The following is a 27,615-nucleotide window of genomic DNA, read 5'->3' on the forward strand; positions in this document are numbered from 1 at the left end:
TTTGCGAGAGAATGCAAAGTTTGTCGGAGGAGCGTAAAGGTTTTGCGAGAGTACTCAAAGTATGTCGGAGGAGCGTAAAGGATTTGCGAGAGAATGCAAAGTTTGTCGGAGGAGCGTAAAGGTTTTGCGAGAGTACTCAAAGTTTGTCGGAGGAGCGTAAAGGTTTTGCGAGAGTACTCAAAGTTTGTCTGAGGAGCGTAAAGGATTTGCGAGAGAACGCAAAGTTTGTCGGAGGAGCGTAAAGGTTTTGCGAGAGTACTCAAAGTTTGTCGGAGGAGAGTAAAGGTTTTGCGAGAGTACTCAAAGTTTGTCTGAGGAGCGTAAAGGATTTGCGAGAGAACGCAAAGTTTGTCGGAGGAGCGTAAAGGTTTTGCGAGAGTACTCAAAGTTTGTCGGAGGAGAGTAAAGGTTTTGCGAGAGTACTCAAAGTTTGTCTGAGGAGCGTAAAGGTTTTGCGAGAGTACTTAAAGTTTGTTGGAGGAGCGTAAAGGTTTTGCGAGAGTACTCAAAGTTTGTCGGAGGAGCGTAAAGGTTTTGCGAGAGTACTCAAAGTTTGTCGGAGGAGCTTAAAGGTTTTGCGAGAGTACTTAAAGTTTGTTGGAGGAACGTAAAGGATTTGCGAGAGTACTCAAAGTTTGTTGGAGGAACGTAAAGGATTTGCGAGAGTACTCAAAGTTTGTCGGAGGAGCTTAAAGGTTTTGCGAGAGTACTTAAAGTTTCTCGGAGGAGCGTAAAGGTTTTGCGAGAGAACGCAAAGTTTGTCGGAGGAGCGTAAAGGTTTTGCGAGAGTACTCAAAGTTTGTCGGAGGAGCGTAAAGGTTTTGCGAGAGTACTCAAAGTTTGTCGGAGGAGCTTTAAGGTTTTGCGAGAGTACTCAAAGTTTGTCGGAAGAGCGTAAAGGTTTTGCGAGAGAACGCAAAGTTTGTCGGAGGAGAGTAAAGGTTTTGCGAGAGAATGCAAAGTTTGTCGGAGGAGCGTAAAGGTTTTGCGAGAGTACTCAAAGTATGTCGGAGGAGCGTAAAGGATTTGCGAGAGAATGCAAAGTTTGTCGGAGGAGCGTAAAGGTTTTGCGAGAGTACTCAAAGTTTGTCGGAGGAGCGTAAAGGATTTGCGAGAGAATGCAAAGTTTGTCGGAGGAGCGTAAAGGTTTTGCGAGAGTACTCAAAGTTTGTCTGAGGAGCGTAAAGGATTTGCGAGAGAACGCAAAGTTTGTCGGAGGAGCGTAAAGGTTTTGCGAGAGTACTCAAAGTTTGTCGGAGGAGAGTAAAGGTTTTGCGAGAGAATGCAAAGTTTGTCGGAGGAGCGTAAAGGTTTTGCGAGAGTACTCAAAGTTTGTCGGAGGAGCGTAAAGGTTTTGCGAGAGTACTCAAAGTTTGTCGGAGGAGCGTAAAGGTTTTGCGAGAGAACGCAAAGTTTGTCGGAGGAGCGTAAAGGTTTTGCGAGAGTACTCAAAGTTTGTCGGAGGAGCGTAAAGGTTTTGCGAGAGTACTCAAAGTTTGTCGGAGGAGCGTAAAGGTTTTGCGAGAGTACTCAAAGTTTGTCTGAGGAGCGTAAAGGATTTGCGAGAGAACGCAAAGTTTGCCGGAGGAGCGTAAATGTTTTGCGAGAGTACTCAAAGTTTGTTGGAGGAGCGTAAAGGTTTTGCGAGAGTACTCAAAGTTTGTCGGAGGAGCGTAAAGGTTTTGCGAGAGTACTCAAAGTTTGTCGGAGGAGCGTAAAGGTTTTGCGAGAGTACTCAAAGTTTGTCGGAGGAGCGTAAAGGTTTTGCGAGAGAACGCAAAGTTTGTCGGAGGAGCGTAAAGGTTTTGCGAGAGTACTCAAAGTTTGTCGGAGGAGCGTAAAGGTTTTGCGAGAGTACTCAAAGTTTGTCGGAGGAGCGTAAAGGTTTTGCGAGAGTACTCAAAGTTTGTCTGAGGAGCGTAAAGGATTTGCGAGAGAACGCAAAGTTTGCCGGAGGAGCGTAAATGTTTTGCGAGAGTACTCAAAGTTTGTTGGAGGAGCGTAAAGGTTTTGCGAGAGTACTCAAAGTTTGTCGGAGGAGCGTAAAGGATTTGCGAGAGAATGCAAAGTTTGTCGGAGGAGCGTAAAGGTTTTGCGAGAGTACTCAAAGTTTGTCTGAGGAGCGTAAAGGATTTGCGAGAGAACGCAAAGTTTGTCGGAGGAGCGTAAAGGTTTTGCGAGAGTACTCAAAGTTTGTCGGAGGAGAGTAAAGGTTTTGCGAGAGAATGCAAAGTTTGTCGGAGGAGCGTAAAGGTTTTGCGAGAGTACTCAAAGTTTGTCGGAGGAGCGTAAAGGTTTTGCGAGAGTACTCAAAGTTTGTCGGAGGAGCGTAAAGGTTTTGCGAGAGAACGCAAAGTTTGTCGGAGGAGCGTAAAGGTTTTGCGAGAGTACTCAAAGTTTGTCGGAGGAGCGTAAAGGTTTTGCGAGAGTACTCAAAGTTTGTCGGAGGAGCGTAAAGGTTTTGCGAGAGTACTCAAAGTTTGTCTGAGGAGCGTAAAGGATTTGCGAGAGAACGCAAAGTTTGCCGGAGGAGCGTAAATGTTTTGCGAGAGTACTCAAAGTTTGTTGGAGGAGCGTAAAGGTTTTGCGAGAGTACTCAAAGTTTGTTGGAGGAACGTAAAGGATTTGCGAGAGTACTCAAAGTTTGTCGGAGGAGCGTAAAGGTTTTGCGAGAGAACGCAAAGTTTCACTAGAGAAAACAAAAGCATTAAAATATATTTTTTTTCCTCCTATCTCATGATTTTTCCATCTTCATGTCCCTTTTGGGTCTCTGTAAAATCCAGTCATTGGGAATCCGCATGTTCAGGAGTTTTCACACGAAGGTGAAAAAGTTCCGCACACAGATTTCACTCCCATTCAAATTGGTCAAGAGAATTCGCTACGCTGACCATCAGAAAGCTGCTTGGTTTGAAAGTGTGTGTGTGTGTGTGTGTGTTGAGTTTTTGACGTGTGTGTCCTGCGGCGGTGAAGAGCCGATCCCTGCTCTATTGTTGTGTTCTCCAGTGCAGGATTGGGTTATGAAGCAGCTCGGCGTGACCCTGCAGTGAATGTTGTTCCAGTGTGTTGCTCTCATCAGTGTCAGCAGTGATTGGACGAGAGGGTTTTATGTCATGTGATGAGCGTCACTGTACAGTCAAGTGTTGCGTTTCTCTCTCTCACGTAAGGGTGCTTCATTTTCAGTCGGCATATATTTTCATAAATAGTTTGGATTATTATTATTTTTTTATTATGAGGATTTTTTGGGGGGATATTTTTACAATTTTTTCTTTATTCTTATCCTTTTAAGTCTTAATCAATTGAATAGTTAACAACAGTGTCAATATTCTGGGATATTTATTCCTATCCTCTTAAGTTTTAATTAATTGACAGTCTTTAAACCCATAATAATCAATATTAAGAAATATATCAAATTAATTTATTATGTGGGAATGTTTTTGCCCCCAGTTTTGTCACTTTAGGTGACATTTTTGCCTCATTTCGAGTCTGTTGTGGATTTTAAAAAATGTTTTCAAAATTAAAATTCTTAAACAAACCCTGTGATGTTTGTTTTTGGGGTTATGTATTAATATTAAAACAATAAAATGTTAGCATGCAGACTTTATTCTTCATCATTCTGTCATTCTGTTTGTTCCAAATCTGACTTTTTTTCTGTGGAATATAAAATAAGTTATTTTGAAGAACTTGGAGATCCAAACAACTCTGGACCAGCTGACTTTCATTGTATGGAAAAAAAACTTTTTCAAAATATGTCATAATTTCAACTTAGTGTAATATCTTCACCTTTTTATGTCATTGTGATTTTTAAATCATAATTTTGACTTTTCATCTCATAATTATGACACAGTATGTCATAATCATGCATGTTTTGTTTTTCTTAAGTGGTGAAAATGTGCTTCCATAGTTTTGAAGCTTTCTGTGAAGACAGACAGAACAAATCATTGTATGAACTCCAGTGATGATGATGATGATGGTGATAATAATGACCTAAAAATGTACCTCATGTCCGACTCTAAAACACAGAAGCGTGTCTTTCAGAACAGTTTGATTGACAGTTCTTGGTGGCCCCTAAATGTTTCCGAGCTCTTGATGACTTTGAACTTGAGAGGTTGCGTGAACACCTGTAACACACACACACACACACACACTCATTACTGCCAGCGATTGTCCCGTCATACTCTGTCCTCATCTCTGTCAGGGTCAGGTCAGAGGTCAGAGGTTGACATGGCAGAGGTGTGTGTTGTGTTAAGTGTGGCAGACAGCTCTCACCTGCAGCCAGGTGTTCATACACACACACACACACGCGTGTGTAATGCTGTAACGGGACACCTGTAGTGATTTTCTGTCCCCCATTAAAACACACACTCCTGTCACTCTCTTTCACTGTTGATTAATATTATTTCTCTGTCGTACACACACTCAGATCTCGTCAGGTTTGATGTCGTGAGATTTGAGTGCAAGAATTTGACTACACTGCAATAAATCATGTTCTCCCTCAGTGTTTGTCTTGTTTCCCAGTCCAAATACAAGTCTTGTTTTCTAAAAAAGAAAAGAAAAAAAGATCAAAACAAGAACAAGTATCTGCAGAAAAATTACCTTGTTTTCCTTTTGAATAAAGTTTTTATATTTTAAGTATTTTTCTGACCCCCTTGGCAGATTTTTTAAAGATTTTTGAAGTAATTTTGCTTCTCCAGTAAATGAAGAATGTTTAGATATTTGTACTGGAAAACAAGACAGAAATAAGAAAACTTTTTTTTTTTTTTTTGCTGCAGAGTGTGTGTGTGTGTGTGAGATAGAGAGAGAGACGGCTGCTCTTTAAGTTCTTCTGAACAGGAAGTGGTTAAACATTGTTAATTATGCAGAATTAGTGTCTCAGAGTAACCGTGTGTCTGTCTGGTAATATGACAGGTGTCATGACCTCAGGGCGACGGGTCACTATTACACAATCACACACACACATGTTGGAGAGGAACTAACCTTCACTTAACTGCATGTTTCAGTAGGATGAAAGTTGATTTACTAGCAAGTATCAGCGTTGCGTTACAGAACAGTAATGCTCTTCTAAACTGCTGGAAAGTCTGATTCATTTTAGAGATTGAGTTTGTTTGGACAGTTAATGTAAATGAACTAATTAAAAAATGATTCTTGTGTTTGTTTGAGTCCTAAAACAGATGCTTCTGTGCTCTATTTCAGGTCTTTTTTTTTTAAATATTTAATTTATTGCTGTTCATCACTGAATTTCCATCTTATTTTTAGTTTTTAGGCATCTATTGTAATCATTGGTGTTCTTATTATTATTTGTCTGTTTCTTCTTCTTCTTCCGCACTGGAAGTCAATGGCAGCCCATAGAACCGCTTGCGGCAAAGTTGAATTTTGGCACACAGTTAGAGGACAGTCTGAACTGTCACCATAGCAAACTCAATCCCTCTAGCGCCACCATCTGTCCAAATTTGCACTCAAGTTTATGCAAATAACTTTTAAACTGTAAGAGCTAGAAACAAAATTCTTTTTTCCTCTAATTCCTTGTCATTAATTACATTTTCTGAAAAACATACTTTTTCAAACTCCTCCTAGGCCATTGCTCCAATTTTCATGGAAATTGAACCAGATGATCTTCAGACCATGTCGACAAACAGTTCTGGAATTCAGGTCAATTCATCAAACCGTTCTCCAATAACGAGTGAACGAATTCAACGAGGTGCCCGCCAAAATGAACATGAGGCTATATCTCCTCAACGCTTTAGCATATTCTGACCAAACTTGCTGTGCGTTATGACAACCATGACCTGAGGCTACCTGCAAAGTTTCAGCACAGTGCCACCTAGTGGTCAGGAGATATGAAAATAGTTATTTTTGCTTATAACTTCTGAACGCTTTGGCCAAAAATCACAAAAGATTCGGTGCCGAGTCGAACGATACCCAATTTTACCATATCGTGCATTTTGGGTGTTGGCCTTTTTTAATTTTGTCGTAAAATGCTATATTTTAAGAATGCATTGGCGTATCGTTACAAACTCGGTATGTTTCTTCAGCACCTTACCCTGACAGTACTCAAAAAGTTTCGGAACAGTGCCACCTTGTGGGCAAAATTTCTAATGAAATTTCCAAAAATGTTAATAACTTTTGATTAAATTAGCCTAATGTAATGAGATGTAACATAGATACCAAATTTTGCCACAGTCGTCCGGACTTCCTGTCCGCCATATTGGTTTTCTTTAAATACCTGCTTTTTTTAACTCCTCCTAGACCGCTTGTCCGACTTTTACCAAATTCGAGTCAGATCATCGTCAAACTGTGCCGACAAAAAATTATGGATTTCATGTCAATAGATGAAACTGAAACGGCAACAAATTTGAGGCATGATGCCAAAATGACTCTGAGGCTGAATCTCTGATATATTGACACCAAACTTTGCAAGTGTCATTGTCACCTTACTCTTACAACACCACATCAGTTTGGTCACAGTGCCACCTACTGATCGAAAGTTGTAAAACATTAAATCATAATTGCTTTTGGTCTGATGCTCCCAGCCGTTGAGGCACAACTTGTCAAATTCATATTCAGACAGATGATAGATAGATAGATAGATAGATAGATAGATAGATAGATAGATAGATAGATGGATGGATGGATGTGCACGTGTCATTGTTAGACTCACAGTGGTGTAACTCCCTCTGCTGATGTTCAGCTGTAAACACACACCAGTGTTCATCAGTCCTCTTCATCTTCAGTCCTGAATGAACAGAGTTCATCTCTAACCCAAACCAGCTAATCACGGTGTTCAGTCCATTAAACGCACACGGTTTCTGATCTCTGCTTTCTAATGTAGATAATGTTCATGTTTTAACCGTATGTGGGTGTGAAATCGTTTTGCAACACAACCCTGTGGAGAGAGAACGTTCTGCAGTGAACGATGGTGTAAACCTGAAGAGATGACAGACGCTGTGTTAGATGTAGAGGTCAGAGGTCATGACCTCTCTTTGTTCAGCGTTTGGCGGCAGCTTGTTAAACACGATCACATAAATGAGCTGGATGTAAACACGGCATTTATTAAGAAACACCTGGTGCACGTGCACACACACACACACACACACGTCACGTGTACAAGGCCGCTGTTCACACGTGTATCCTTGACGGACGCTGCCGGAGCGGGGCGAGGGTTGAAGGGGTTAATAGCGGGATTTTCAGATGCGCATTCAGGGGTCTGAACATCTGCAGAGCGGCTGTTTGCTGCCCGACGGACCGAGATACTGTGAGCAGAACCAGTTCCTCAAAACAAACTTTATGTTGGCTTGAGAAAGCCTAGCCAGAAAGTTTGAAGCACTTTTAAAAACTCAAAGTTTTAAGGCCGTACAGTCTCTAAGACAGATAGATCGAAGGTTGTTTTGCACATCCCTATTGTGTGTGTGTGTGTGTGTGTGTGTGTGTGTTTTCTTTGTGTGTCTGAAGGGTCTTGCAGTAGGACGGTAATGGTGTAAGTAAGTGTCAGAAAATATTCCACAAATAAACATCAGCGCGACACACTGCAGTCAAACAGATCCCTGTGTGTGTGTGTGTGTTTCACAGGGGCCCCTGAGACACACACACACACACACATAGAAAGTGTGAGTCAGAGTGCGTCTTTGTTTCTCTTTCTAAACGTGTTTGTTTCTCTCGGACAAACCTGTGTTTAATCACAGAAACGTCAAACGTGCCGCACAGTGGGAGGAGCTTCGGCTGCACGCGCTCAGACTGCATGATGATGTCATCGACACCCTCTGAGGGTTTCCCAGGAGAAACATTAGATGGAAAAAAAAAAAAGAATTTGACATGGAAATAATTTAGACCAATTGAATGATTTCAGTTTCATTTATTAAAGTTGAACTTTTTAAATTTTAACAAATATAAATTTTTCCCTTTATACAAACTTGTAGTGTTTGTATGAAATAAAGATTCCAGCACAAATATCTAAACATTCTTAAATCAAGATACATTTACTGGAGAAACAAAATAACTGAAGATATTAAATCTTGTTTTATGAAAAATGTATTAGAATGAAGTGAGTTTGTGCTTAAAACAAGAACTAATATCTGCCAATGGAGTCAGAAAAATAAACTTGAGTCCAAGAGAAAACAAGATTATTTTTCGGACCCCATCGACAGATATTTGTTCTTGTTTTAAGCACAAATTTTTCTGTCAACTTCTTTATCTGAAGTCATTTTGCATCTCATGTAAATGAAAGAATGTTTAAATATTTTACTGAAAAAAAAAAAAATATAGGCAAAAATACTTTTATTAGAAATTAGTTTTTGCAGTGTGTTAATAAGACTTTCATGTGTTAAATGTTCTTGTCAGAGTTCAGCATATTAGTGAAAGCCGTTCCCTGTGTGTGTGTGTGTGTGTGTGTGTGTGTGTGTGTGTGTGTGTGTGTGTGTGTGTGTGTGTGTGTGTTCTTAGGATCATTATGGTTCATTTCATTTGCCAGCATGAGAACTGAGAGTAGTCTGTCACTGCACACACTCTTTCACACACACACATACACACATGCGCTCGCACACACACACACTGATTCATTCAGCAGCGCTAATAGCATCTGAATTAACCCTTCTGCAAAACACAATCCAGAGCAGAAGCGACTGATAGAGCCGGACGACACACGCGATCAGAGTATGCAGTGCTGCTTTAATGCAGAATGTGCAGTCAAACGTATGGTGTGTATTATTACCCATAGACACACACACACACACACACACACACAGACGTCCTGAGCCAATGTGAGTCCAGCTCTAATAAAGGTTCCGGGAAATGGAACCAGTGGAATGTTGACCACATGTTTAAAAATAAAAATACCCGAACGGCAGGAGACGAGCCCTGCATCACATCTACCCCCGTCATTACAGCCCACTGCAGCTCACCAAACCACTGCAACGACCGCTCTGCTCTATTCTCTACATATAATGTACATAATATAATATGTATTTATAATTCGTTCCATATATGTATGTATAAAACTTTAAGTAACTGAAATGGGAAGTATTAAACTATAAATAATTCAAAATATTAATAAAAACAAAAAAATCTCAATAAGATATTTATGTAGTTATATATATATACAGTACAGTCCAAAAGTTTGGAACCACTAAGATTTTTAATGTTTTTAAAAGAAGTTTCGTCTGCTCACCAAGGCTACATTTATTTAATTAAAAATACAGTAAAAAACAGTAATATTGTGAAATATTATTACAATTTAAAATAACTGTTTTCTATTTGAATATATTTGACAAAGTAATTTATTCCTGTGATCAAAGCTGAATTTTCAGCATCATTACTCCAGTCTTCAGTGTCACATGATCCTTCAGAAATCATTCTAATATGCTGATTTGCTGCTCAAGAAACATTTATGATTATTTTCAATGTTGAAAACAGTTGTGTACTTTTTTTTTCCAGGATTCCTTGATGAATAGAAAGTTCAAAAGAACAGCATTTATCTGAAATACAAATCTTCTGTAGCATTATACACTACCGTTCAAAAGTTTGGGGTCAGTAAGAATTTTTATTTTTATTTTTTTTAAAAGAAATTAAAGAAATTAATACTTTTATTCAGCAAGGATGCATTAAATCAATCAAAAGTGGCAGTAAAGACATTTATAATGTTACAAAAGATTAGATTTCAGATAAACACTGTTCTTTTGAACTTTCTATTCATCAAATAATCCTGAAAAAAAAATATTGTACACAAATATTTTGTACAATTGTACACATTAAATGTTTCTTGAGCAGCAGATCAGCATATTAGAATGATTTCTGAAGGATCATGTGACACTGAAGACTGGAGTAATGATGCTGAAAATTCAGCTTTGATCACAGGAATAAATTACTTTGTGAAATATATTCAAAAAGAAAACAGTTATTTTAAATTGTAATAATATTTCACAATATTACTGTTTTTTACTGTATTTTTAATTAAATAAATGTAGCCTTGGTGAGCAGACGAAACTTCTTTTAAAAACATTAAAAATCTTAGTGGTTCCAAACTTTTGGACTGTACTGTATATATATATATATATATATATATATGTGTGTGTGTGTGTGTGTGTGTGTGTGTGAGACAAAAAAAAAATTACAAAGAATTTAAGTAAAATTAAACTGAAAACAAAGCACAAATAAAAAATAATTCAAAATATTAATACATTTATTTATATTTTATCTCTGATTGTTGATTGCAGGATCTCGGCACATTTTGAGACGTTTCTGAGATTCTTGTGAAACTCTAGTTTAGACTCTAGTTAGAACAGGAGACTCCATATAGTCTAATATCTGTGTTTGTTCCTGTGAGCCCCAGTCTGACGTCATGTGTTTCTCATCTCGTCTCATGTGAAGTGGTCATGTGCTCCAGCGTGTCTCTGGAGTTTGTCGAGTGGTGTGTTCGTCTGTTCCACACAAACTCTCGCCCTGTTTACTCTACCAAAGTGCTCTGTAATTTATTTAACATAATCTATTTTGACTAATAAAGAGCTCATTCAAGCAGCATGCAACTGCAGGCGCTCCGTTAAATACAGCTTTAAGAGTCGAGCTGGCACTCACAGTCAAACACACACACTCAGACACACATATATACATATACACATATTACTTGCCTTAACCCTAATTCTGCCAGCGGCATTCGGCACATAGGGTGACAAGCGTTCTCCGTCGTCTTTGATCCGCAGCGGCAACTTCAGCCTCGTTCCATGAAATGTTGACTGCTCTCAGGTCATCCACAAAAGTCCTTCACCAGGTGATTTTCGGTCGTCCTTGTTTTCGTTTGCCTTGTGCAGGCCGCCAGAGTAACATTGTCTTGGGTAGCCGGTGGTCGGGAAGGCGTAAAACGTGTCTGGCAAAACGAAAATGGCATTCGGTGACGGTCGCAGAGAGGGGCGGTATACTTCCACATTCATGATATGGTCATGGTAAGTGATCCTGAGGACGATTCGAAGACATCGGAGATGGAAAACGTCCAACTTTTGAGTGATGGCTTCGGTCATCTTCCAGGTTTTGCATGCATAGGTCACCGTGGGCAGTACAATCATGGCCAGGAGCCGAAGTTTACTCTGCGGGGAGAAGGAGGGTGATTTCCTGATTGGACGAAGTTGTTGTAACGCAGCAGACTCCTTGCTGATGCAGCAGGCAACATCTCGCTCTGCGTCCCCGTCCGGGGAGATGTCGCTGCCAAGATAAGCGAAGTTTGTCACTTCCTCCACCTGTTTGGTCTTCTGAGTCCGGTGCTGGCCGCTTGATTTTCTAGGACCATAGTGAGATCTCATAGGGTGATCAAAGTTGAGGCTCTGCAAGGAGGAGTTGCCACTTGTCCAGGGTACGGCGATGTGTAGGCGGTCGATGACAAAGAGGAATAGCATCCGCGAGAGCACTCAACCTTGGTGTACGCCAGTTTCGATCGTAAAGAAATCCGGTACTCCTTTTTCCATCCGTACACAGCAGCAAGAGCCTTGGTACAGGTTGCGAAAGATGTCAATGAATCAAGATGGGATCCTGTAAGCGTTTCTTCCATAGCATTTCTCGTTGCACCTTGACAAAATTGATAAAGTTCAGTGAGATCCGTTGTTGATATTCTAGCAATTGTTCAATCACTTTTCACAGAACGAAGATCTGCTCGATACAGTATCGCCAACTTCAGAAGCCCGCTTGTTGCTCTCGAAGGCAGGCATCGACGGCTTGTTGGAGGAGGTTTAGGAGGACAATGGTGAGTACTTGCCCAGGTACCGATAAGAGGGCAATACACTTGGAGAGATCGCCTTTTTTGGGAGTGTGGCGATCATACCTCGTTTCCATTCCTCAGGGACAGCTGAGACCATCCCCAAGCATTGAGCAGGTCCGTCAAGGCATCAACAAGGCAGTGGTCACCAGATTTGAGGAGTTCAGGCAGAATCTCATCCATTCTTGAGTGTCCGGATCGCATTTTTAGTTTCCGCCACTGTGATCATATCGAGGTTGACTGGCAGATCGTGTGCAGGGACAAGAAGGCCGGATCAAATGCTGTGGTCAATGCTGGCTGGTTTAGGACTTAACCTTGACCTTGAACTGCTCGACCCACTGATGCTCACGCTCTTCTTGGGCGAGAAGGACCCTGCCGTCCCTATCTTTGATCAGTGAACCACTTTCAGTTGGGAAGCCAGTAAGCTCTCAGATGATCTGAATATCACAGCATGCGCATATCGTTTCGATTTGTGGCTTCTTGTGCTTCGTTCCCTTTCTGATCACCCCACTCGCATTTGTCACGTCTGCAACTTTGCCTTACTTGTCGATCCAAGTCCTTATACTTCGTCTCCGCAGCTTGCCGTTCCGTGTCTACATGTGCTTGATCCCGGACTTGCTTTGCATGACGCCGTTCATCAATCAACGCCCATGATCGAGTTTGGATCCAGCATTCTCTGAAGGTGCCCCGTCGAAGGCCGATGGCTACCTCTGCCACAGTTACCAGGGCATCTCAGAACTGCTTCAATACGACTGGATCTCGAAGTCGCACTATGTCGAAAGGCTTCAGTCGCTGGCCACGGGCTGGGAAGCTCTGTAGTTGAAGTCGATAGGTTGCGATGAGCAGGAAATATTGCAAACATTGACACCTCGATAACTTTGCACGTCAAGGACAGACGAGCACCAACACTTAGAGACGCAGATACAGCCGATCTCATTGCACACCCCACGGGCGCCACGAGTCCTTTTGCAGCACAAAAAGCCAAAACTGTTGCCATTGGTTTCAGTCGGCAAACCTGATCTGGCCGATGAGATCACCCACAACGACGACAAGGTCATGGACGTTGGATGCAGTTGAGCTCGAGTAGCAAGTCATTGTAAAAAGAGTCCTTGTCCGCGTCGGAGGCATCTTCCATTGGCGCATAGACTTGAACAAATAAGGCGTTGTTGTTACTTGTTGACTTCCCACTGGACGTCCAACAGGCCTCACTGATGCCGAGGATGTCTAGGTGATCGAATTCTCAGAGAAGTTGCGCCAATTTGCCTTTTTGGTATAACAACCGACCAATCCAGGTAGCGAGTCGAATGATTTGGTGTTAAGGAACTTGGCATGCATCGGGGGTCGGACACGTCAGCAGTCATCTCCGCCATCAAAAGCACGTCACTTTTTGTCATTTCCAAATTGGCTGGGGTTTTTTACGGCATGGGGTTGCTGGCCCTCCTCCTTCATCTGGGTTTGGGACCGGCATGGGGTAGACCCCCAAGGTGAAATTATATATATATATTATTTTATTTTTTTAAATATATGTACAAAATAACCTATGCAGATACAATTATGTAAGGCAACAAAAAAGCAGGATATATTAAATAAAAGTTTAAAGGTGCCCTAGAACTTCTTTTTAAAAGATGTAATATAAGTCTAAGGTGTCCCCTGAATGTGTCTGTGAAGTTTCAGCTCAAAATACCCCATAGATTTTTTTAATAAATTTTTTTAACTGCCTATTTTGGGGCATCATTAACTATGCACCGATATATAGGTTGCGCCCCTTTAATTCTCGTGCTCCCCGCCCCCCGAGCTCTCACTTGCCTTGAACAGCATAAACACAGTTCACACAGCTAATATAACCCTCAAAATGGATCTTTACAAGATGTTCATCATGCATGCGTCGGATCATGTGAGTATTGTATTTATTTGGATGTTTACTTCTGATTCTGAATGAATTTGAGGCTGTGCTCCGTGGCTAAAGCTAACATTACACACTGTTGGAGAGATTTATAAAGAATGAAGTTGTGTTTATGAATTATACAGACTGCAAGTGTTTAAAAATGAAAATAGCGACGGCTCTTGTCTCCGTGAATACAGTAAGAAACGATGGTAACTTTAACCACATTTAACAGTACATTAGCAACATGCTAACGAAACATTTAGAAAGACAATTCACAAATATCACTAAAAATATCATGATATCATGAATCATGTCAGTTATTATCGCTCCATCTGCCATTTTTCACTGTTGTTCTTGCTTGCTTACCTAGTCTGATGATTCAGCTGTGCACAGATCCAGACGTTAATACTGGCTGCCCTTGTCTAATGCCTTGATCATGGGCTGGCATATGCAAATATTGGGGGCGTACATATTAATGATCCCGACTGTTACGTAACAGTCGGTGTTATGTTGAGATTCGTCTGTTCTTCGGAGGTCTTTTAAACAAATGAGATTTATATAAGAAGGAGGAAACAATGGTGTTTGAAACTCAGTGTATGTCATTTCCATGTACTGAACTCTTGTTATACAACTATGCCGAGGTAAATTCAAAATTTAATTCTAGGGCACCTTTAAATTAAATATTTATATATATATATATATATATATATATATATATATATATATATATATATATCTGTGCGTATTATAAAAAGTATTGACTTTAATACATACAATGGGAATTAAACCTTTTAAAAGTTAAAGTATGGAAATATTTCTTTGAATGTGAGTGACTGGTATGCCCTTGTTAGCTAATAATAAATAGTAATATTTGAACTTACTTATTTCCTTACCAAGACTCAGTTCACAATTGAAGCAAATTACATTCATTCTTTACATTACTTTCAAATGACACAAAAATAAGCAGGACTATGTTCACTTCATGGCTGATTATTTAACATCGCTGTTTGACAAACCCGTCCAGATCCGCAGAGCAAAGAAACAAGACACTGGATCAGCAGAGAGCGAGACAGACTGAGGCGTGTGTTGTTAAGATGAGATGGGCTGTGAAGTGCTCTGTAGGGTCGTGACCTCGAGTATGTCACCGGCCCACCCAGCATGCTTTGCTGCGGGTGGTGTCAGCAGCTCAGCGGGAGGAGCGTTTAACAGCGCTGATACTCACCAGCTATCAAAGCAACACACACACACACACACACACACACACACACACACGCGGCTCAATAGAAGCAGTGAAAGTCTGCAGTCACACACTCAAGAGTTACGGCTGACGTGTTAATATGCAATGAAACTCACTCTCGTCTTGCATCTGAGCTACTGTTACAGATTCAGTTATGAAAAATGTTCCTATCAAACACACTGAACACATGATGAGGGATTGCGCTCAGTGTTTTATCTTCACGACAGTTTTATTTTTGCAATTAATTCAGCTGAACTAGTTTGTTTCCGCCATGGAATAAAAAAACTAAAGGTAATTGTGACTTTTTTTCCCTCACAATACTGACTTTTTTCTCAGAATTGCAAGTTTATATCACGCAATTCAGGCTTTGTAACTCTCAATTTCTTGCGATCTAGTTTATATTTCAAAATTTTTCTGAGTATATATCTAAACTCACAATTGTGAGAAATAAAGTAAACAGTCTCAATTACCTTTTTTATTTTTTTGTTTCATGGTGGAAATAAGCTTCCATGAGTTTTAGTGTGTTGTGGCATCGTGTCTTCATCACAAACACTGATGTTACACACACACAAACACACACTCATCCAGATCATCGTGTTGCTGCAGAAGGTATGAAAAGGTGATCACAGATGTCAGGATCACCCGTGAGACATTATTTGTAGTGTGTGTGTGTGTCAGTAGGAGTTTGTTGGATGTTTGCAGTGGGATCTGGTTTCCTTTAAGTGGGTAATATGTGTGATCACACACAAGGGACAGAGTGTGTGTGTGTGTGTGTGTGTGTTTGTGAGTGAATTTGTATGTGTGTGTGTGTGCACGTGTTTGTGTGTTCTACTCTTGCTTTCGTACGGACAGAGATGGGACAATGTATTGTAATGACTAATTAATTACATCATAAAATCAATCCCATGTTTTTTGCATCCCAAAAAGGTTTTGCTGCGGATATTCCGTAAAGTTGCAGTGGTGTTTGCAGAATTTTTGTTGTTTTGCAGTGAAAGCCCAACAATAATCATTATGCATTAATGTAATTAGTGTCCGTGAAAGTAAAAGTAAAATTACCTGTTTATTTGCATACTTATGTGTTTATTACATTTACAATTTATTTGCATATCCTTTTTTAATACACACTTATAGAAGCTCATTTCTGCCACATAAGAAAAAAAATCATGCTTTTGTATCATAATTATGGCATACTAAGGTATATTTATGATGAAAATTAGAAATTATGACCTAAAAAAAATCATAATTATTGAAATTATAAAAAATAATTGTCGAAATTCTAACATAAAAAGTCAAGATTAAAAGGTCATAATTTCAACTTTTTATGTCATAATTATTATTTTTTTTATCTGATAATACCTTTTTGACAATTCCAAATTTGTCATAATTATGACTCGTGCCATAATTACGACATTTTTGTTATAAATAATATTTACCAAAGCATGCTTTTGTTTTCTTATCTGGTGTAAATGTGCTTCCACACACAACAGCTTTAGATGCCAGCGGCTGTGATTCAGTTCAGGTCTCCGTCTCTGTGTTTCTCTGCCACACTGACTGTTTTAATCAGCAGTGAAGCATCTCAAGTGATAATCACATCATCATAATAAGCGTATACTGAAGCTTCAGTGTTTGTAACGTGAGCGTCTCCATCCAGACGTCTATCTGTTGTCACCTCTCACACACGCTGCCCTCCTGCTCTCCATCTGTGGATAATTACTGGCCCGTCTCTAGTGAGTGTGTGATATTTAATATTTCCTCAGCACTTGAACAAATAAGCTGGAATAACTGTGAGGAGCCCACCGCCAGAGAGAGAGAGAGAGTGTGTGTGTGTGTTTGTGTGTGTCACTCGCTCTCAACTTTCCATCTTGCTGTACTGGCCTGATCCTCAAACCACACACACACACACACACACACACACACACACACACACACACACTCCACTGATGCGTCAAAAGCCCTCAGAGCCGCAGCGGAGACTTACACAGTGAGCAAACATTATAAATCATGACTTAAAGAAGGTACAAATACACACTGAGCTGATGCAGTTTGAGTGGAAGATCACACACACTCATTAACCTCATATGAGCCTCATTACACTCCCTCTCTTTACTGTATGTTGCTTAAAGAAAGCCATTAGGACAGTATAATTATTATTCATGAGAGTTAAGCACCGCCTTGTTACAGTGACACATCCAGATGTATGGATTTTAGTTTGTTTGTAATTCTCATTGTTAAAATGATTTAATTAATCCTACATTAAAGCCAGTACTGATAATACGACTAATGCATTGTGTAAATTTAAATCATATACATTTTTTCATATTTTTTTATATAATATATATATGCATGTGTGTGCTTTGTGTGTTTGGACTCACCTGAGCTTGTTTGTAAGTCTAATTATTCTTAGTGATTATTACAGTTATTTAAATAATCATAGATTAGCACCAGTACAACCCATGCATTTTATTTTATTTTATTTTATTTTATTTTATTTTATTTTATTTTATTTTATTATTCGGACTCATCTGACTGTGTATGAAGTTCCAGATGGAGAAAGAACTCTCTCTCTCTCGTCCGTCTGTGACCCACTGGACACACACACACACACACACACACACACACATCTCTCGCTGTGATTCTTTTACCATATGTGAGCGTCTCACTATGAGGCTGATAGCGGCAGTACGGCTTATTTAGCTCTCAGTGGCAGAGCTCCACACACATTGACAAGGTCAAAGGTCACACTGCAGGTTGCCAAGACCACCATGGTGTGACAAATGAAGAGAAACACACACACATTCCCTTGCTCACATGTGGAACTGAGGAGAATGTAAAATTCATCTGTCTCTCCTCCTTCACCTGCCTCATCGACATCATCATGACATCATGGTTTACCTGCTTCAGTGACATCATCATGACGTCATAGTTTACCTGCTTCAGTGACATCATCATGACGTCATGGTTTACCTGCCTCAGCGACATCATCATGACGTCACGGTTTACCTGCCTCAGCGACATCATCATGACGTCACGGTTTACCTGCCTCAGTGACATCATCATGACGTCATAGTTTACCTGACTCAGCGACATTGTGACGTCACAGTTTACCTGCCTCAGTGACATCATCATGATGTCACAGTTTACCTGCTTCAGCGACATCATCATGACGTCATAGTTTACCTGCCTCAGCGACATCATCATGACGTCATAGTTTACCTGACTCAGCGACATTGTGACGTCACAGTTTACCTGCCTCAGTGACATCATCATGACGTCATAGTTTACCTGCTTCAGCGACATCATCATGATGTCACAGTTTACCTGCTTCAGCGACATCATCATGACGTCACGGTTTACCTGCCTCAGTGACATCATCATGACGTCATAGTTTACCTGACTCAGTGACATTGTGACGTCACAGTTTACCTGCTTCAGTGACATCATCATGACGTCATAGTTTACCTGCCTCAGTGACATCATCATGACGTCATAGTTTACCTGACTCAGTGACATTGTGATGTCACAGTTTACCTGCTTCAGCGACATCATCATGACGTCACGGTTTACCTGCTTCAGTGACATCATCATGACGTCATAGTTTACCTGCTTCAGCGACATCATCATGACGTCATAGTTTACCTGCCTCAGTGACATCATCATGACGTCATAGTTTACCTGCCTCAGTGACATCATCATGACGTCATAGTTTACCTGACTCAGTGACATTGTGATGTCACAGTTTACCTGCTTCAGCGACATCATCATGACGTCATAGTTTACCTGCCTCAGTGACATCATCATGACGTCATAGTTTACCTGACTCAGTGACATCATCATGACGTCATAGTTTACCTGACTCAGTGACATCATCATGACGTCATAGTTTACCTGCCTCAGTGACATCATCATGACGTCATAGTTTACCTGACTCAGCGACATTGTGACGTCACAGTTTACCTGCCTCAGTGACATCATCATGACGTCATAGTTTACCTGCTTCAGCGACATCATCATGACGTCATAGTTTACCTGCTTCAGCGACATCATCATGACATCATAGTTTACCTGCCTCAGTGACATCATCATGACATCATAGTTTACCTGCCTCAGTGACATCATCATGACGTCACGGTTTACCTGCCTCAGCGACATCATCATGACGTCACGGTTTACCTGCTTCAGCGACATCATCATGACGTCACGGTTTACCTGCCTCAGCGACATCATCATGACGTCATAGTTTACCTGACTCAGTGACATCATCATGACGTCACGGTTTACCTGCTTCAGCGACATCATCATGACGTCATAGTTTACCTGCCTCAGCGACATCATCATGACGTCACGGTTTACCTGCTTCAGCGACATCATCATGACATCATAGTTTACCTGCCTCAGCGACATCATCATGACATCATAGTTTACCTGCCTCAGTGACATCATCATGACGTCACGGTTTACCTGCCTCAGTGACATCATCATGACGTCACGGTTTACCTGCCTCAGTGACATCATCATGACGTCATAGTTTACCTGCTTCAGCGACATCATCATGACGTCATAGTTTACCTGACTCAGTGACATCATCATGACATCATAGTTTACCTGACTCAGTGACATCATCATGACGTCACGGTTTACCTGCCTCAGTGACATCATCATGATGTCACAGTTTACCTGACTCAGCGACATTGTGACGTCACAGTTTACCTGCCTCAGTGACATCATCATGACGTCACGGTTTACCTGCCTCAGCAACATCATCATGACGTCACGGTTTACCTGCCTCAGCGACATCATCATGACGTCACGGTTTACCTGCTTTAGTGACATCGTCATGACGTCATAGTTTACTTTCCTCTAACCATTGGCTTTCATCTGTAATCTACAAGGACGTGCAAAGTTCAAAATCAAAGAATTGACTCACAGGGCCTCATTTATAAAATGTTGAAATGTTCCTAAATTTGATCTTACTATCACACAGAAAACACACGCACGACTCTCTTTCAGATCGCAAATGATCTTGAACTTGCGTGCAGCTGAATGGTTTCAGTTCTCCACCTTGTAAAAGATGCCTAATTAATGTCATTTACATATAAAAGATCACCAGTCATCGTCCAAATTCTTTAATTTAGAATGGCGAGCTGCAAGAATACTTAGATTTACAAAAACCTGCAGTAATCTGACAAGGAAAAGTGCGTACATATGCTCAGACCCTGACATGGTGCTATCTATCTATCTATCTATCTATCTATCTATCTATCTATCTATCTATCTATCTATCTATCTATCTATCTATCTATCTATCATTCTAGCATAAGTTTATGTTATCTTGGTATCTTCAGCACATTAGAGAGAGATGTGTGAGGAGAAGCTTTGATAGAGAGTGATATTACTGATGTGTTGACCGTTCACCGGGCGCTACAGGCCATAAAACGCTCGTTACTGACCTCCTCATTAAACAGGGCTGAAACGGGCCTCCTGAGATGTCGGTAGATTTTACGATAATGAACACAGTGTGTTTGAATGTAACTCTGTTCATTAAGCTCTTAATAAGCGCTGTATATCACACTCATATTTAATGGAACACTTTTAATATATTTACTCTGAGATGTTTATTTGATATGTGTTTGAGTTGGGCAGGAACTCAAGTCCCACCGCTGCTGGCAGGACGAGTGTGTGTGTGTGTGTGTGTGTGTGTGTGTGTGTGTGTGTGTGTGTGTGTGTGTGTGTGTGTGTGTGTGTGTGTGTGTGTGTGTGTGTGTGAGTTAAAGCAGCGCTGCCATCTTTGCCAATCATAACTAACATGGCGACTTCACCACACAGGCCACCAATCACTTCACAAACACAAAACACAGCGAGACTCACGTCGCTTTAAAGCGCGCTGTAGATTCATCACAACACATCAGTGCAGGATTTATAGACATATTAAAAGTGCTCCGTGAAATTTCTGCATCTACACACACACACACACACACACACACACACACACACACACACACACACACACATACATTAGGCTGCTCACACAGAGCCTCATTCATCATGGCTGCAGTGGAAACCTCTCTCTCTCTCTCTCTCACACACACACACACATTTCTACTGTCGTTTCCCGTCTGAGTGCTGCATGCGGCTCAATAATTGAGAGAAAAACATGATGAAAAACTTCCCATTTGTGAGCTGATGATCAGTAATAATATCAGACACACACCGTAACATCAAGCTGTGCCTGAAATTGCACAGAACTAACGTCACAACCAATAAAAAGTTCAAACTACAGTATGAATGTACAAGAATGACAGTATTTCTGTCTTATTTTCAGCACAAATATCTTTACATTCTTACAAACCCGATTCCAAAAAACTGTCTTAGGTCTTCTTTGTCGCATCTTCCTCTTTATGATGCGCCAAATGTTTTCTATGGGTGAAAGATCTGGACTGCAGGCTGCAGGCCGGATCCTTCTGATGTTGTAATTGATGCAGTATGTGGTCTGGCATTGTCATGTTGGAAAATGCAAGGTCTTCCCTGAAAGAGACGACGTCTGGATGGGAGCATATGTTGTTCTAGAACTTGGATATACCTTTCAGCATTGATGGTGCCTTTCCAGATGTGTAAGCTGTCCATGCCACACGCACTCATGCAACCCCATACCATCAGAGATGCAGGCTTCTGAACTGAGCGCTGATAACAACTTGGGTTGTCCTTGTCCTCTTTAGTCCGGATGACATGGCGTCCCAGTTTTCCAAAAAGAACTTCAAATGTTGATTCGTCTGACCACAGAACAGTTTTCCACTTTGCCACAGTCCATTTTAAATGAGCCTTGGCCCAGAGAAAACGCCTGTGCTTCTGGATCATGTTTAGATATGGCTTCTTTTTTGACCTATAGAGTTTTAGCCGGCAACGGTGAATGGCACGGTGGATTGTGTTCACCGACAATGTTTTCTGGAGGTATTCCTGAGCCCATGTTGTGATTTCCATTACAGGAGCATTCCTGTATGTGATGCAGTGCCGTCTAAGGGCCCGAAGATCACGGGCATCCAGTATGGTTTTCCGGCCTTGACCCTTACGCACAGAGATTGATCCAGATTCTCTGAATCTTTGGATGATATTATGCACTGTAGATGATGATAACTTCAAACTCTTTGCAATTTTTCTCTGAGAAACTCCTTTCTGATATTGCTCCACTATTTTTGGCCGCAGCATTGGGGGAATTGGTGATCCTCTGTCCATCTTGAGAGAGACTTCTGAGAGACACTGCCACTCTGTGAGGCTCTTTTTATACCCAATCATGTTGCCAATTGACCTAATAAGATGCAAATTGGTCCTCCAGCTGTTCCTTATATGTACATTTAACTTTTCCGGCCTCTTATTGCTACCTGTCCCAACTTTTTTGGAATGTGTAGCTCTCATGAAATCCAAAATGAGCCAATATTTGGCATGACATTTCAAAATGTCTCACTTTCAACATTTGATATGTTATTTATATTCTATTGTGAATAAAATATAAGCTTATGAGATTTGTAAATTATTGCATTCCTTTTTTATTCACAATTTGTACAGCGTCCCAACTTTTTTGGAATCGGGTTTGTAAATCAAGATACATTTACTGGAGAAGAGAAATGACTGAAAAATTTATTGAAAAATTGCTCAAAATGAAGTGAGTTTATGTTTAAAACAAAAACAAATATCTGCCAATGGGGTCAGAAAATCATCTTGTTTTCTCTGTGTCTCTTTGTTCTGTTGAAGTGAATCCGGTTCTGATGTTTCTGTGCCGTTGATTTGCTCCGTAAATCTGTACATCTTCAGCTATGTTCAATGACAGGAACTGGTCTGTCTTCATGTCCTGTCTAAACTGGTTATTTACACAATCGTTTCTCAGAATTAAACCAGAAACAGACATTTACAGGGTTTCATTTAAGTTTTTAATGATAAAAAACTTAATCAGATAGCCAATCAGATGATTGAGAAGCTCTCCACCAATCATGTGTGTGTGTGTGTGTGTGTGTGTGTGTGTTTGGTTCTGAATTAAAGTGTTTCTCTCTCTCTCTCTCTGCACTCAATCATGAACTCTGACATGTAAAAATAGACGGCGACACTTAGCAAAGAAAACTCACCTGATTTCCATCCTCGGCTCAGAAACACGCGTGTAAAGTCCCACTTCACATGTTCATATGTTTGCTTTCATTTTCTGAAATGGAAAACACTCATTAAAGCAGCGTGTTGATGAGCTTTAGCTTTAATGTGTGTGTGTGTGTGTGTGTGTTTTGGCCTCTACTGTATATCAAATTACCAAACAGACACTTGTTTGTCAAAGCCATAATAAAATGACATCAGTCAAATCATGATGATTGTGATCCGACAGCAGCCGCACTGTAGAAGAGAATTGTTGGTTTAACTTAAAAAAGTAAGTTTTCTGGTTTTAACCTGGTTGGTTAAAATTTTGAGTTCATTGAAATTAAAAATTTGAGTTAATACAATGAAAGCGATTGGTTTAATCAACAGAAACTCAAAATATTATGTTATCTGAACTACATTAATTATCTAAGTTGATTTGACAAAAGAAAAAATGTTGTGATAAATCGTGAAAATAATTTTTTACAGTGTTTCTGTGTGAGTTTCATGTGAATGTTTAACTTATAAAGATTCTTAAATCAAGATACATTTACTGGAGAAGCAAAATGATTGAAGATATTAAGTTTGTTTACTGAAAAAAAAAATATTATTATGCTTAAAACAAGAACAAATATCTGCCAATGAGGTCAGAAAAATTATGTTAATTCAGATTTTTTTTAAATTTTGATACTTTTTCTTCTTTTTTTTATTTATTTTTATTATGCAAGTGTAGAATGCGACAATATCTACATTACAAACACATATATTAACAGCCAACAATAAGTACAAGTCTAGTACAATAACTACGTGTATGCGTGTGTGTGTGTGTGTGTGTGTGTGTGTGTGTGTGTGTGTGTGTGAGTGAGTGTATCTGGGTGTTAAGGTGCGGACATATGAATCAAATATAAATCAGAGAGTAGAATATCTAACAGACACAATAACAGATAACTAGTGTAACAATAAAACAGTAAGGAAAAACTTTGACAACAATAATTATAATAATAGTAATTATAACATTTATAATAATAATAATAATAATGTTGTTAAGAAATGGGGAGGGGGGTTGAGGATGAGGAAGAGGGCAAATAATAATAATAATTATTATTATGTGTCTGGGTTATTTTGTGTGCAATGTGAACAAGTTTCTGAAGTGAATCCCATTTTAGACCATTTCCATCCAGTTAGGTGAGATCTATGAATTACCTCATACTGTATGAGTGTAGGTTGGGATTATTTGTCATGAAGTAAATATTTTTACAGATTTGTGTCCAGAAATCAGGATCAGGAGTAAAGGATAAATCTGTTTCCCATTTAGCATATGGTATAGTGTGTTATCTGATTTTGATATTATTCTGTATGTTTTGGACAGTAGTTTCTGTGAGGAGGGTCTATTAATTAGCTCTGAGATAGGAGGTGAAAGGTCTAGGTTAATGGTCCGAGTATTGATTTTTGATTGGATGGATGATTTGATTTGTAGATATTCCAAAAAACATTCACTCCTGATGTTGTGCTTCTGGACCAAGTGAGAAAATGAGGCCAGATTATTATTATGAAACACGTGTTGAAGTTGTGTGATGCCCTTTTCTTTTTTGGTACTTTTTCATTACTCAAGTCTTAATATCTTCAGTCATTTTGCTTCTCCAGTAAATGTATCTTGATTTAAGAATGTTTAAATATTTGCACTGTAAAACAAGACAGCATTTAGACACGTTCTGTACATTTACACCTGACCGTTGTTTTGATTGATATTTTGTTCCAAAATGTAAATGCATTCATATATATATATATATATAATACAGCTCAAAAGTGTGGAATAATTAAGATGTTTTAATGTTTCTGAGTCTCTTCTGCTCACCAAGACTGCATTTATTTGATCAAAAATTCAGTAAAAACAGTGAAATATTATTATAATGTAAATCAGCTGTTTTCTATGTGAATATATAGTAAAGTGTAATTTATTCCTGTGATCAAAGCTGAATTTTCAGCATCATTACTCCAGTCTTCAGTGTCACATGATCCTTCAGAAATCATTCTAATATGATGATTTGATGATCAAGAAACATTTGTGATTATTATCAATGTTGAAAACAGTTCAGATTTTGGTGGAATCCGTCATACATTTTATTTTCTTTGATGAATAGAAAGTTCAAAAGAGCAGCATTTATTTGAAATAGAATCTTTTGTAACATTATAAATGTCTTTACTGTCACTTTTGATTGAAGTTATTGTGTTCTTTGATGAATAAGTCTTCACTACTTTAAATGTCATGATGGTAATACTCTGGCAGATTCTGAAAGGCTTCATATATTGAAGTTGTTATAAATTGTTCTTCACATCATTACTCCTGCTCTCATAAGAACTCGTTCAGATTTCCTCTAATATTCTGTGATGTCATTCTTTCAGTTTACGGACTCGTCGATTGGACTTCAGCATCAGGAAGAGTTGTGAAGAGCAGCACAATCCAGGATTGAGTCGGTCTTTAAACTCATATGATCCTGTGTGTAAGTCGTGTTGGTTTTGTTGGTTTGAGCTCCTCAGCGTGTGTCCAGCAGACTGAAGAGATTCTGCAGTAAAACCCAAATAAACCGCTGCAGTTTACTCCAGCACACTCTCTCTCTGATGAAACACTGCCGCTCTTATCCACCACAGTTAATGTGTGTGTTTCCTGTGAGCGACGTTGACATCATGAAAAGCGCGGCCAGTATTTTTAGCCTGATAAAGTGCCACAAATATTTTCATAAGGATCAGCGCAGCAGTGAGTTGAGCTCCACTCAGTCATTCAAACACAAATAAAACCAAACCCTCCACTTCCCTCCGTCGAAACCCCTGCTGCCGCCTTTACCGGAACACAGAACCGCTGGAAGCGGCAGATCATCATTGTCTTTCACAGGAAACACTGAGACCTGCTGCTCAAATCCTTCACAGTGCTGAAGAGCCAAGCTACGGAAGCCCGTTTCTGACATGCTTCGGGAAATCATAATTATGACAAAAATGTCTAAGTTTTGACATACTAATTCATAATTATGAGATTGAGAAGTCAAAATTATGACAAAAAGTCTAAATTATGCAATAGTAAGTCAAAATTATGAATCGATTATGAAATTAAAAAGTTGAAATTATGACATACAAAGTCAAAATTTACAAAATGTTGGAATTTTGGCTAAAAAAGTTAAAATTCTGACTTAAAAAGTCATAATTTTTATATTAAATGTTAAAATTATGACATTCTAAGTCTTAATTATGAAATGAATAATGGAACGACTTAAATGTCATTTGACAAAAAGTCAACATTATCACATACTTTTCATAAAGTCTAAATTATGAAATAAAAAGTCATAATTATGGCATTAAGAAATCAATATTTATGCAATAGTACGTTGAAATTCTGACTTAAAAAGTCATGACAAAATGTTGAAATTATGACATTCTAAATCATAATTATGAAATGAAAAAATTGACTTAAATGTCATTTATGGCATAAAAAGTCATTTTCAAATCACATACTAAGTCAAAATGATGACCATAAGAAGTCTAAATTATGACATACTAAGTAAAAATTTACAAAATGTCGGAATTTTGGCTAAAAAAGTTAAAATTCGGACTTAAAAAGTCATAATTTTTATATAAAATGTTAAAAGTATGACATACTAAGTCTTAATTATGAAATGAAAAATGGAACGACTTAAATGTCATTTGACAAAAAGTCAACATTATCACATACTTTTCATAAAGTCTAAATTATGAAATAAAAAGTCATAATTATGGCATTAAGAAATCAATATTTATGCAATAGTACGTTGAAATTCTGACTTAAAAAGTCATGACAAAATGTTGAAATTATGACATTCTAAATCATAATTATGAAATGAAAAAAATTGATTTAAATGTCATTTATGGCATAAAAAGTCAAAAATTTCAAATCACATATTAAGTCAAAATGATGACATAAGAAGTCTAAATTATGACATACTAAATCGAAATTATAACTGAAAAAGTCAATTAATAAAGAGTTGAAATTATGGCAAAATGTCAAAATTATGACAAATATGAAATGAAAAATTGAAACCGACTTAAATGTCATATTTATGACATAAAAGGTCAGAATTATCAAATAATAAGTAACAATTATGACTTAAAAAGTCAATAAACATTAAAAAGTCATAATTATTACAAAAATGTTGGATTTATGACAAAAGTCATTATGAGATGAAAAATCTCAATTATGACGATTTCAAACTTTTACTTTTTATCTAATCATTTTCACTTTTTATGTCATAATTGTTTTTCTGGGCTTCCACAGAATCCAGAGACTCAACAGAGACGCACTGCCCCCTGCTGGACACACTGACTTTCTGCTCACAGAATGAAATCATTCACACTAGAATCAATATTTCAGCTGTATTTATTGATTTATTGTTTGATTTGATTTATTGATATGATAAGTAGCCGCATGAATGTCTGTGTTGCTGTGGAGTTTCTGCTCTTCAGCTCCGTTTGTGCGACTGACCCTCAGGATTAACGGCCGCTCGGGTTGTTGGGTGTTTTGCTTTGGGACGCGTCGTTACGATGCTGTGAATCTGTCAGCGGCTCCAGACACGTGCTGTTATTCTCTCTCACACACACACACTCCTGCTGAAGAGCAGCGGTCACTGACCG

At 39.1% G+C, this 27,615-nt stretch overlaps 1 long non-coding RNA gene across 2 annotated transcripts in view; it reads left to right on the forward strand.

The window, feature by feature from the left end:
• LOC125267174 overlaps positions 1–27,615 on the forward strand; it is a 48,778-nt gene that overhangs the window by 20,816 nt on the left and 347 nt on the right. The window contains exons 2-3 of one of the 2 annotated variants that reach the window (XR_007184630.1): positions 25,363–25,460; positions 27,260–27,615. The exon at positions 27,260–27,615 is cut by the window's right edge and continues 347 nt beyond it. This is a non-coding gene — a long non-coding RNA (uncharacterized LOC125267174). Of the gene's footprint in view, positions 1–3,003; positions 3,177–25,362; positions 25,461–27,259 lie in introns of those variants that run through there. The other variant, XR_007184629.1, reaches the window with a different exon arrangement.

Source organism: Megalobrama amblycephala, linkage group LG4 (genome assembly GCF_018812025.1).
Source record: "Megalobrama amblycephala isolate DHTTF-2021 linkage group LG4, ASM1881202v1, whole genome shotgun sequence".
Classification (NCBI taxonomy): Eukaryota; Metazoa; Chordata; class Actinopteri; order Cypriniformes; family Xenocyprididae; genus Megalobrama; species Megalobrama amblycephala.